Below are 11,446 nucleotides of genomic sequence, written 5' to 3'. Positions count from 1 at the left end.
ATATCCAGGTATGGGAGGGAGGATTAGACTAAGGGGCATTTTTCTTCCTCTCCCCTTTGCAATCCACAGTTAGTGCTGTTGCAAACAACCTGAAATATTAGTAAACATTTCCTCCAACAACTAATGAAATGCTTCCAGAAACATGCACATCAGTAGCCCTCTTCCGGACTGGTTAAGTGTGGGTTTGCTTCAGTGGTGTGTGTGTGAGAGTGTGTGGGTGAAAGCGAGTGTGTGTATGTTTGATCCTCATGCTTGCAAAACGTGCTTTCAAAAGCAGCCATGATTTCTTTTTTTTTGGGGGGGGGGGTGATCCCTTTGTCTCCCCCAGACCTCAGCCCAGAGGACCAGAGGACCAGAGGAGGGTCAGTGAGGGGCGTGGGAAAGGCTGGACTCACACTTACCTTTGAGCAGTCGACAGGTGAGAGTGGCTTTTGGCGCTTTGTTTTGTTTTGTTTTCTGTGTCTCTGGACGCGCCCCAGCGCCGGGGGCGTGGGAGGGTCGAGGTGGGTCAGGGCGGGGCCGCGGCCGCCGGGTGGAGGAAACCCGGAGCAGGGTCGCCGCGCCTGCCGCGTCTGGCCAGCAGGGGGCTCCTTCGCTCTGCCTAAAACCGCGCTTCTGCCGGCTTGGCGGGCTCAGCCCGCGGGGCCCGCGACCTGGGGAGGGCGGTGAATCTGGAGAGGGGAGGAAGGCGAGGGCTCGAGAGAGACCAACAGGGGTGAGCCACACAGTGGGTTTCTCCGAAAGCTCGCGGAGCCTTCCTGGAGCTGCTTAGTACTTGACAAATCCTGGAGGAGTCGAGCGTTTTCAGGAACGGGGTCCGAGCCACCGCCTTGCTCTGGCTCCCGAGTCCCGCGGCGCGGCTCCGGCTTCGGCCCAGGTCGCCTGTGGCCCCGGGCAGCCTTCCTCGCGAGGGTGTTAGGGGGTGAGCCGAGGTCGCCGATGGACCCGAGAGAGAGTGCGGCGGGGGATGCGAGGAGGGCGGCGACTCTCCTCACCCTCGCTTTCGCCCTCGCCCCCGCGCCGACCGCACCTAGCGTTTTGGGGGTTGCAAAGCGCAGGCCGTCTTGGCCCAGAGAGGCAACGGTTTCTCTACCGCGGTCCTGAACCACACCTTCGGTCTGAGGTCCAGGGTGGAGGTTGAGTTTTCGCTCCCTTGCTCTCCCTCGGGAGGCCCGGTCCGAGCCAGCGCGGGCGAGAGGCAGATGCTGAAACTAGATTCGAGGTGGCTAAAGGGAGCCCTGGCTCCGCTTCTGGGGCATCCGAGGAAAGTGAGCCGGGCCGGGGCCCCGGGCCGCTGCCCTTTCTCCGTGATGGCGCACCGGGCCTGGAGACTTGCGCGCTTCCCCTCACCAAACGAGAGTTTAGCCCCGAGGCCCGCCCGCGAGAACTGGCCTCCGGCGGGCTTCGGGACCCTCTCTCAAAATAACGCGAGCGCTGGGACCTGCCTTTAGCTGGCCTCGGTCTGGATCAGGAAGATACTCTATCTTTGCAAGGGGTCTGTCTCTCAGATCTAAGTTGTTTTGATCTGCAGTAGTGGTGATGGCCTTCAATTTGTATAAAGTTACTGTCTCTCCCCAAATCCCCCCACACCCACACACCACACTCCACCACCGCCCCCACCACTCCCATTCTATTTGCATCTGAAAACCTCTGGAAACAGACGCTTTCAGGATGAACCTGCACCCTCAAACACACACACACACACACACACACACACACACACACACACAAGCAAGCGCGTGCCCGCCGAATGGAAACTGAGTTGAGTCATAGGATGCATATGAATAAGATTGCCTGGTCTTTCGCTTCTGAGGACAAAAATGTCTAATAACCCAGATTCCAGCAATAAGAGAACATTACAAGGTACCTCGAAGCCTGTTCGGATCCTTCAGAAGCAATCAGAACAATTGTGGTGATAGTAAGAGGAAGAGAATTGTATTTTTCAGGGCACTTGCGGGCAATCTGCTGTTTAGTATATGGAGAGAACTAAAAACTAAAAATAAATTTAAAAAATTTGCCCTTGATTCAGACCTACAGGTCAAATAACACCATCTCTCTTTTCTGGACGCTAATTAAAAGCAATTCTGTCAATAAGCATTTGATAGATATTTGAATCAAAAGAGATGAAATTTTCTGGCTCAATAGCAATGTTCTTCTATATGTATAATCATATGTAATCATATCATATATATATAATATATAATTTTGAAAGGGAGGTGAACTTTATTTCCTTTAAAAATGTACACTCGAAGACACTAGAAATGTCAGCTGCAGGCAACCAGTCGCTACTCTAGCTACAACAAGTTGTGCAATTAATAGTCCAGCAGCCTAGTCCAAAGCTTCTCTTTGCTTGGATCAAGAGTGTTAATGAACTGTAGAGGCAACGATCTTAGTTTGTGGATGTAGTGTCCTTTTGAAATTTAACAAGTTTTAAAAATGTAATAAAACAAAGATAGGCAATCAGGTTTTCGGTTTTTTGATTGGTTGCTCTGTTTTGTTTTTAGATTTGTTTACAATATGGTACAGTCGTCCCTAGTTCCTATCCCTTGTTTCTATTCTGGAGGATCTGCAAAAAGCACCAATAGTTAAGGTAAAAAAAAAAAAAAAATCTTTCAAGAAAGCCCTGCACTATTGTTTATTTAAGTCTTTTGTGAACATTTCAGGTAGCTCTAAGATACCAGAAGGCATTTTATGTTTCTAACTACTTCAACACAATGTAGAAAAAATACTTCTAACATTTGAATGGGTAAGATTCTTATTTGATTGCTTATTTGGCATTAGAATCGATGCTCTTTTGCATAATGATATCCCATTGTTCAATGAGATCTGTATTTAAATAACAGGTAAATAACATGGCAGAGTTTTTCACAACTCAGTGTGAGTAGCCTTATCGTGACTTATGAAATACTAAAGAATCTTCCCACAAACATGAAATCATTCCCATGAACATGCTCCACTTTCTAATACTGTGGAAAAGTTGATGTAATTGAATTTCTATTCTGTCAACAATAAATTTATTTCATCTTGGCAAGGTGCCTTGTTTGAAAAGGTTGATTGTAGAAAAGGATGGGACATCAGGAGCATGGAGGTTTAAATAGTGTTTCATTTTATAATCCAGAAAACAGTGTAATTGTCCCCTATCATATCAGCAGTAGGAAGAATCCGAATGAGTTTGATTTGAATGCACATCATTGGGTCTACAAAGAGCCCACTGACATCAAGTAGTAAATTGTCCCAGATAATTTATTATTGAGAAATCATAATTCCAATTCTGTTACATTCATTTTTGAATTGTACCGGATCTTGTGCAAAAAGAAAAAGAGAAGATGAAGAAACTGTGCTAAGCGCATCAAAGTACTTCCTATGTGACAATAAAGTGGATGATGGTCTGTTCCACTCAGCAAAATTCTCAGAAGGAAAACTTTAATCACTTATCTTTAAATCCCATTCTTTTGTGATTTTACTGGATGTCTCTAAATAAATAGTTTATAATGTAAACAAAGTTAGAAAGTTGACTCAAATATTGGGAGAGAATAAATAACATGACTACCATCGATTTCCCGAAGACTTGGCCAAATTCTGCCTGCACTTTCAGCCTAACCTGCAGGGGGCAATAGCTTGACACGAATGACAACAAAGGCTGCTGAGCTATTAGTCTTGGATTTCTGACTATGACCCTGGAATGTTGTATAGGTTGGAAAGAGTGCTTAATTAATGTATAATGAAACAAAAGATCAGGTAAATTGTTTGATTTGTCTTCAAGCTATATTTTTAAACTAATCTAATTCATAACTGTTAGGTTTTTTTTTTCTTAAAGAGATTATCAAAGTTTCAGTAGACATATTCAGCTATCTCAAGAATTATCCTAAACACTAACTGTTTACTATGAAATATGTAATTTATGTTCTCAAAAAAAGGGAGCAAAAGGAGCAAAAAATGAATACAGTTTTCCATGTTAAGATAGGTGACAAAATTAGAGGAAATGTAGACTATTTAGATATTTATAATGAAAGAATGTCACATATCTAGATAATAAGCTCTCTATTCCTTTTTTAATCTTAAAATTACAAAGGGATGGGGAACATTACACTATTGTTTGAAATATATTTTCTTTCCCCTTATAAAACATTAACTTTGAAAACCAGTTTATATTTAAATATCATGATGGATAATTAGTAAGTGATCTCTTTTATTATCATAATTTTTATTACAGATAGAATTGAATTTATTGGCTATTGATAATCTACAATCTCCCTCCCCTGTCCCATATCACCACTCCTTCCCCAATCCCTCCACCTCCCCCATCAGCTGATCAGGAGACTGGAAACAGACCAAAAGGGGGTTTGGCTGGAGGGAATAATTGTAGAATTGAAAAAGAAAACTCTCCCCATCTCCTCCCTGCAATCACACTTAACATTCATTATGTCAATTTTCAATAATGCAAAATGTCTTGCCCAAGAGGCATCCTGATTTCAAGAAGTCAAAAGGGTACCTGGCATTAAACAACCTCGAGTCAATCCTGGTGGGATTAACTGGGCTGAGTTTCTATAAACTGCACATGCTATGGATCTACTTTGATCACAGTAAGGAAAAAAATGATAATAGATTTTTTTTTAAGAATTGCTGCACAGGAATGTTCCGTTTCTTTTATATAGCAGAGTTTAATCTTGATAAAAACCTTTTAAACCATCCTTTTCCCTCCACTATGGTAAAGATATGGTATCTATTCTTTGCTTTTCTTTAAGGAAGGAAAATAGGAGTTGCTTATACCGAGAAAGAAAATTTTATTCTCCAACCCCCCCCCCCCATTCTACTAAACCGTTTTAGTCGACATATGTTTGTTATCAGAGAGAGGTGCTGTGAACACACAGCCATTTTCTTAGCAGCTTTTTGACTGTATGTTACCATAGTCCCACAAGGCATTGGTCCTTTCCCATTGGGAAGTCATGAATAAGAGACTATGAAGCTTGCACGTCAGATCTTCCTCAATTAATCCACCATTAGCATGTTTGGGATCCACTACTGGATGGTTAACAGCAGCTTTTGTAACTGTATGCCGACCATACCCAATTATGCTCTGCTAAAAATGAACTCTTTGCAGACCAACCCTCTCGGGCTGTCAGTGTTTTCCGTTTTCCTATTTTAACGTTTGTGTATAGTGGCAGGCGACAGATGGTGTAGATCAGATCGATTTGATTGCATTAGATGATTTTTTTTTTTCCTTTCCCCACTCCTTTCTGGAAGCTCGCATCAGCTGAAGGCTATCGCCTGGGACTCCTTGGAAGCGTGAGCAAGCCGCCACCACGCGAAGGCACTGGGGCACAGCCAGCGCGAGGCACCGAGGTCCCTTCCCAGGGCTTGTTAACACTGTAACCCGGCACTCCGAAGGAAGCAGCTCCCACTGCCCAGAGCCTACCTCACCGCTCATCAGATGACTCTGGTTTCCACACACGGTTGGAGTCCCGCTTGAAACCTGGATTTAGAGGGTAAGCACTTCAATCGAGATGGATTTGTGACAGTTACTTTGCTATACCGCAAGACAAATCTCAGCAAACGTACAGGATGTAGGATGTGTGGAAGAGGGAGACTATGTTTACATCGATAAATGTGTTTCTTTTTGTCTGAGGAGAGTATTATTCAGTAAAGATGTGTATAGTGTTTTTCCATTGATTGCAAGAGTCGACTACCATCCTCCTCCCGATTTTTTCCCTCTCCTTGGTGTTTCCCCCTTTCTACTTGAGAGGGAAGGAGAGAGGAAGAGGGAGGGAGTCAAGGGGGAGGGGGAGAGAGAGAGAAGCATTTCTGCTTTAGCTTAATTGGCTTATTTCCTCAAACCGATTGCTTTGTCGTGTTTCTTTATGTATATTTGGTTGCAAATTACCAAGCGTTTAACTGGGATGGGTGTTGGAGTGTGGGGGACAGGGTGGGAAAGTAGTGGGGACTGGCAGTCAGTCGCGGTGGCCTTGGGAGATCAAAAGGTGCTGAAAACCCCTGCCCGCAAAACACACCTCTAGTTATTGGGGAGCTAGAGAAATGTAGATTCTAATAAACATGGCTTGCAGGAGTCCATGAACAAAGGTACTTAATGCGGACCTAAGCCTCCGTTGCTATTGCTCCGCTAGCGGTATCTAAATATTCAAAAGCAAAGTGTAAGTTGATCAACAAACGCCCTGATGGTATTGGGCTTTTTTCCCTTTTCTGTTTTTGTGTGGAGGGTGGAGAAGGGAGGAGGGTGGATGGGTGGGGGAAATCCGACAGCTTAAGGAGGTTTGAATTGAATATGCACCCAGCGGCAGTGGTCTCGTAGGAAATGGTGTTCTCGTAAGTCAGGCTGCCCCGCTGAAGCACGAGAGAGCTTTGGTTAGAGCTCAGAGCGTCAGTTCTGCTGCGAGTGCTGCCGGCAGTCGGCCCGGGCTGAGCTGTCCACTCGTCCAGGTGCTGAAGCTGGTGGAACATTTGGGTAGGTAGAGAAAGGACTGGCACTGGTTACTTGGATAAAAAGCGTATCAACTACGTTGTTCTAGTTTCTTAAAGCGTGTGAGTCTGTGAGTCGGTGTGTGCATGTATTTTATTTCAATTGTAAGGAAGCAAAACTAAAGGAGATTACTCAGGAAGCATTGAAAATCTGTGTGGGTATTTATACTGTGATTCTGATATGCCATGTATTGCTGTGGATGTATGTATTATGTATATGTGTTTGTGTGCATGTGTGTGGTGTATATACATCTTAATAATCCTCTTTAATTCAAAAAATGTTCCATTTACTAAATCAAAATGTATCTATATAATGTGTTTCTTGTTTTCCTTTTAATGTTAGTTGGGATTTAAATGGAAGAGTTCAGGAGCAAATGTACACTTTGCTCATAGACTATTGCATTACTTTCCCTAAGGGCTTTTGTTTCTAGGAGTTCAAGCTGAAGAGAACCTGTCAGCTTTCTGTGTGTGTGTGTGTGTGTGTGTGTGTGTGTGTGTGTGTGTGTTTGTGTGTGTGTGTGTGAGTGCATGTGTTTGGTTGTAGCACCCCCAGAGAAAAGCTCCACTTTATAGCTATGTTAGGTAATGGCAGAAAATAGTGAATATTTATTTGTTTAATTGGCATCTGTATTTTTGTGAAAGGTGTACTTAAGAGTCATCTGAAAATACTGTAAAATTAGCTATTAACTGGGCAATGCTCCTTTTCTTTCGAGTTGTTTTAGGCACCAGATATTATATATTAAACAACTGTTCATAAAACCTAGAATTCATGTTGGTTTTTCTACTTTAACATGTCAGGAAAATGATGAGTTGGTGTCTCTGGAGAAGTAATATATTTAAAGAAAAAATTGTAAGATCAAGCACAAACTAAGTGCCTTAAATTGCAACCAGGTCAGTTTGAGATGAGTTGTGGTAGTGGGAGAGATTCTGTTATATAATTACTCCTTGATGAAGAGCTATTTGCACTTACATAATTTAAGGAATCATAATGTCTATTGCCATGTTTCCATATCCCCTCCCTATTCCACCACATGGATGTACTTCCATGTATTTGAGAGTAAAGGGAAAAACAAATAGAGAACTTTCTAATGGAGCTACAACATGTCTTGGGTAGTGACGTTGCACTTGTCCATTTTATTTAGTGAACAATAAACCCTTATTATCAGAATATTCATTGCAGGGTCTTAAGACAAAGCTTTTCCAGTAAGAGCCATATTGATCTTCAAAGAATCTCTCTCTGAAAGCCAAAATTACAGTCACTTTACAAATGAGTTTTTGTTTTGTTTTGTTTTGTTTTCCTTAAAATAATTTTTTATGAAGACAGCCTCAAAGGCTTTTCTGTAGAGGTGTTCACAACAACTGCACAGCAATGCATTTATACTGTATATTAAAAAGGTGGGATATGGAATTACACATGGGTACTACAAAACGATGCCTAAATCACATAAACTCTACCAGCTTGTCAACTCCGTGCATTCTGATACTATGGAAAATGAGTTTAATTATTTTGTGCTTTGAAGCTTTTTTTCCCTTCAAAATCATTATGTTGTATAGCTGTAAGGCCTTCAAAGGAGAGATGCCTATTTTTGTAGATCTATAAGTATTTGATTTCAAGTAGTAAATTGAATGGGTGTTTATTTTCTGTGATCTTGGGCTTGAGAAAATGCATTTCCAAAACACACTGCTGAAAATTTCACCCATGCATGACCCTATCTTTATTTGAGCCTCACTTCTTAAAGCCGTCTAGGCAAATACATTTGTAATATTTGTGTGCTTAACTATGCATGTCTCTTACAGGGCTCTCTCGCTGCCATGACACTCAATCAAAGCACCTAGAGTGGGCTGGCCGAGACCAGAGCGGGTACCGAGCAGAACAAGTCCAGAGGAAGGCACTGGGAGAGCACCAGGTAAACTAAAGGTTACTTGTCACGCCCACTCCGTGCCCAAAGAGCCTTCCCACATCCTCCTTCCTCACTGGGAAGAGAGCACTCTTCTCCTGTATTAAGTGCTTGGTTTTGTGATTTGTCTTTCAGAATTGGAAATAGAGCAGCCATTTGGATTTGGGCAGGAAGCAGCAGAGCACAGCTTTGGATCCTTCTTTAGGGAAATCGAGTTATGGATTTATGGTCCCGGTCAAGCTCAGCCCAGCCCCAGCCAGGGGCGGGCTCAGCAGCAAGAGTTCTGGTGGCGGCGGCGGCAGTAGCAGCGGCAGCGGTAGCAGCGGCAGCAGCAGCTTGGTCCTCTGACTCTCTTCGGTGACGGGTATTCTTGGGTGGATAATACGGATTACGTTGTTATTGCTTAAGAATACGCGTAGTCGAGGAGAGTACCAGCGGCAGGCGGGCAGCGGCCGCCCCTTCAGCCCACCAGCTGGCCTCTAAACGCCTGTGGTTGCCAAGGTAGCACTTTTTTGATCTTTTCCTTTCCTCGTTGTTTTCGCTCTGGGTCGCGTGTTAGTTGATTAGTAGACACATCCCACCAGAAAGGCTCTGCGCGCCCTGCCTCTGGTGACTGGGGCTGTAGAATGGGTCCGCACAGGGGCGCGGGGGTCCAGGAGGAGGGGAGGGGCGGGGAAAGGATGGGTGTCTGCTCAGCGGAGCCTGCGCGGAGTTTGGGCGTCCCCGGCCTGCTCTTTTCCTCTCCTCGCTGGGGTGTGGCTTGGGGGAGAGACGGGGACTGAGCGAGCCTCTAAAGTTGGGAATGACTGAAAGGCCTTGAGCAGTTTGGCAGCTTCGCGAGCGAGAAGCAGGAGCTCCGCAGAGGGTCGCTAGGGGCTGCCTCCGCAGAAAGGGCGTGTCCGTGGGCGAAGGTGCCCCCGCAAGCTGCGGAAGCTCGTGACTTCTCGAATCCCGGCCCCGGGCGGTGCCGGAGCCCCACCCCCGCGGCGGTGCCACTGCGCAGCTAGAAGTGGAGACCCGGGCTGGGCACTGGGGGTGGGGGAGTGGGGGGGATTGGGGGGGAGGGGGGGGGGGAGAATGACAGAGGCCTGGGTCCGCGCAGAACTTCCAGATTGGAAGCGTGTGGCGGGTCTCCTGAGGGACCCATACTTTCTTTGCGGATTCTCCGCGAAGGGGTGGAGAAACAGAATGAGAAGCGGATTGGTTGCGGTGTGGCACAGAGCTGGAACCTTCCTGAAAGTGGTTGGGGCAGGCAGTGACTGTTCAGCCGTCCAGTTTCTTTGGGACACCTCTTCAGCGCTGTCTTCCCTGCCTCTGCTTTTAGGACGAGTCTCAAACACCAACAAACCCAAGGCATGTTCCCCCTCTCAGGTCTGCTGCGAAGGGACGAGAGGAAGAGCGAGCCTTTCCCTTTTACCACTTGCAGTTTTGTTTGTTTGTTTCGAATACTAATGGACGATAAAACCATACGGATGTGCCCCCTCCTAGTGAAGAGCAAGCAACTACCCACCGATCCCCCCCCAAGCACGCCCAGACACTCCCGGGGACAACCGGATATGGCAGGAGTTGAGATGCCCAAGATGGAGCTGGGAGAGTTGATCCACCATACAGGAGGAGGAGGGTCGAGGAGGCTGGAGCTCTCAGCTCTTGCCGGCAGCGGACCACGCAGCTCTGCACCTCTCCTTTCCTCCTTGCGAGGCGCCAGGGCCCTCCCGGTCGTGGCACTTCAAAGGTAGGAGGAGAAAATGCTGGGGACAAGAATGCACAGGCGGCCAGAAGGTTCCACTAGGGTCAGCAAGAGCCTGCTGGGACTCTAAATCCAGGTTTCCTCCCTGCGTGGTGCCGTCGGTGGTGCAAGGGATGCGAAGACTGAATTTCTGAGAAGTCGAAGCTGCAGGAGAAAACAAACAAAAACAACAAAATGGGAAGCCTGCGACGCTCTCTCGCGCGGCGTTCCCAGACCAGCTCTAAGCTAAGCTACGCCCCAGACACCTTTTCCCTTTGGAGGACGCCTTTCCTGGGCGCGACGTGCACGTACCCTCACTGAGTTCTTGCCCACAAGGGCAGCTCTGAGCCCTGGAGAGCGAGGTGCTTCGAAGAAGGCAGGCACACTCGCATGCTTTCCCATGTAGAGCTTTGCGTTTCTTTTAGTACTTTGGATTCCTAGTGAGGGGTACAAGGCGCCACTCCTCTCGTGACCCTATTTCCACTACACCGCGTCTGATCCCACAGTTACTCGCGGGGTATCTACACTCACAGCTTTTGCGCTCAGGGAAAGTTGTTTGCGAGGAAAATGAGTGGGGACCTTCTGAGAAGCTCCCAGGGCAAGTCCCTTTAAGGAAGGAATTGAAGTAGAAAAGAAAGCACAAATATGGTATCTCTGCACTCGACATTCTCTCACTAGCAAGAGAATGTGTGACTACTGTTCTTCCCTTCATTGTTCCATGAATTATCCTCTTTCCATAGGGATACACCAGTTGGTGATTAAGGGCTTGTTATGTATTTAACAAAATTCAATATGTCTGCTGGTGGCATTGTTTTATTGGGAAATTGGGAAAGTAGAGAGCCACATAATCTAGTAACTAGGTGATCTTTGGAAAGTTAGCCTCATGCTGCTGGTTGACTAGTAAGTGTATAAGATTTGAAGGAAAGGAAGCTGGGGGCCTAGTGATAGAGTTTTCCGGAAATGAAAGGTAATACTCTGGCATTCGTTGAGAGACTGAGGAAGAACTTTTAAAAACAAGCTATTTCATTAAGTTCTTTGCCAGTGGGACTTTAGCTTATGATTGCATTTGCTTCATAAATGAATAATAATTTTTTAAGTGGAATAATTGTAAATGTTAGTGATGAAATCTAAAGGAAACCTCTACTCATCTCATGGTCAACAACAAGTATTTGATTTTCTTGGTTCAAGTGGTTTCAATACTTATCTCATTGCTCTCTTTCCTTTGCAGAATTATCTTCTTATAAAAGTTTCCATTAGGTGTCAGTCTGACTGAGCTGGTTCCTATTTAAATTTGAAAAGAAAAGAAAACATTTTTTAAAAACTAAATTGGGCCTTTATAGATAAGGGG

The 11,446-nt window shown here is 45.4% G+C and overlaps 1 long non-coding RNA gene across 1 annotated transcript; it reads left to right on the top strand.

The window, feature by feature from the left end:
* The first annotated feature begins 4,241 nt into the window (after positions 1-4,241).
* LOC121027533 (uncharacterized) lies at positions 4,242-8,607 on the top strand. Its single transcript, XR_005788789.1, has 3 exons — positions 4,242-6,460; positions 8,272-8,381; positions 8,508-8,607. It is a non-coding gene; the product is annotated as an uncharacterized LOC121027533 (long non-coding RNA).
* The last annotated feature ends 2,839 nt before the right edge of the window (positions 8,608-11,446 follow it).

This window comes from Herpailurus yagouaroundi, unplaced genomic scaffold (genome assembly GCF_014898765.1).
Source record: "Herpailurus yagouaroundi ecotype Mexico unplaced genomic scaffold, PumYag 77, whole genome shotgun sequence".
In the NCBI taxonomy this organism is placed as follows: domain Eukaryota; kingdom Metazoa; phylum Chordata; class Mammalia; order Carnivora; family Felidae; genus Herpailurus; species Herpailurus yagouaroundi.
This window is presented reverse-complemented; position numbering and strand designations above follow the sequence as displayed.